This window comes from Octopus bimaculoides, chromosome 2 (assembly GCF_001194135.2).
Source record: "Octopus bimaculoides isolate UCB-OBI-ISO-001 chromosome 2, ASM119413v2, whole genome shotgun sequence".
Lineage (NCBI taxonomy): Eukaryota > Metazoa > Mollusca > Cephalopoda > Octopoda > Octopodidae > Octopus > Octopus bimaculoides.
Genome location: NC_068982.1, coordinates 58,274,405 through 58,276,237, shown reverse-complemented (window position 1 = coordinate 58,276,237; position 1,833 = coordinate 58,274,405).

Genomic DNA, 1,833 nt, shown 5'->3' with positions numbered 1-1,833 from the left:
TTTTTTTTCTTTTTTTAAAAATCAATGTCTCCTGTTATTTTTGTAATTGGTTATAGGAGATAAATCCTGACTGAGCAGATGTATGACATTATAACCATAACCAACAAGTTTGTTTTGTTTTGTTTTTTATTGTTGTTTTTTTGGTTAAGACAACATTGACCACTCTTCCTTCTTTTCTTTCTGAGCATTTGTTTTCCTATAAATATCCAGATATAAGTTATGGGTAATGACGACGACGATGATGTCTTTTGTTGTGAACAAAATAGGAAAAAACTCTTGCATGATAATTAACATAGCATGTCCTGGTGACAACAGGATCAGAGAGAAAGAAAAAGAAAAAGCGAACAACTATGATGATTTGAAATGGGAAATACATAGGTTGTGGGCAATAAAGAGAGTGGATGTGACACCAACAGTAATCAGTATACTTGGAAGTATCAGCACTCAGTTACTAACATGGCTTAGAAAGATTGGTGCAAATGTAAAGATTGTAAAGGTAGAACAGCTACAAAAATCATTTTTGCTTTGAACTACGTGATCAGTAAACAAGTGTCACCTTAATCTGCTGGCTGTGAACAGCTGACATTTTCCATCGTACCCAGCATAATAAGCTGAGAGTTTTCTTCAAATAATAATAATAATTATAATAATATTTTGCCTTTGTTAAATTAAGTACCATTGTGTACTGGAGTTGATCTAATCGACTGGCCTCCTCCCCCAAAATTTCGGGCCTTGTGCCTAGAGTAGAAAAGAATATTTTACCTTTGTATAAAAGATGGGCTACAGCAAAATATTCTGCTCAAAACCACATATTTGATGGTCAACTGCTTGACCATAACCAGTTGAGCATGTCCTTTAGTGGCTAATGATACATGCATCTCTAATTATAAGTAGGAGTATGGGGCGAGCATTATAGCCATGTGTTGAGAGGAATTCTTTTTCAAGCTTAAAAGTTAGTTGCTGATATAACATTGAGATGAAAGCACCAGTTGCTGTCCAGATGACAAGACACACTGATTTATATATTTTTACTTTCCTTTATGACTTTTTTAAGAATATTAACTCCATACACACTCAAACACATATGCACATATTAGAAAGACTCACTCTGAGTGAAATAAGAATGTAAGTGAACCCTTTTTGTGCTGATGATGTGTGAAATAAGGAAGGGAGGATTCCCAACAGAAAGTTTTACAGTTTGTTGATTGCTCCTCAGAGAAAACACACATGGCATTCAGCTACAATACAAAGCAACCAAAAATAGGCTAGCACTAAAACTGATGGTCTAATTTGTATATTGATCCTTTTGATAGGAATTAATCTATTTTATGCACAACATAGAGAAAATCACAAGATTTGAAATGAATTTGAGCATCACAAAATCTCATATGTAAGATATGGATGTAAACATTTTCCCTATGTTGTTGTTACACAGGGAAAAAAAGAGTTTATGGAGTCTTCTGTTGGACTGTTTTATGGTTTGTTGATCACTCCTCAGAACAAACATAGCCATCTCCCTTCCTCACCTTTGTTCTCTTTCTCCATCATTATATATAGTCACACACATGTACATTTATGTGAGGGTGTGTGTGTGTACATACATGCACATGCATATAGCATTAAAAGCTAATGATTTTGCCATCTGCATTTTGACTTTGTCACTTTGCATGTTCATGTTGCATACTAGAAAATAATATGAAGTCTAGCACATGTACTTAGTGCTCTTTACTATTACCACCACCACCACCACTACTACTGCTACTACAACACACACATATGCAAACATACGTGCATCCATATATATATATATATATATATATATATATATATATA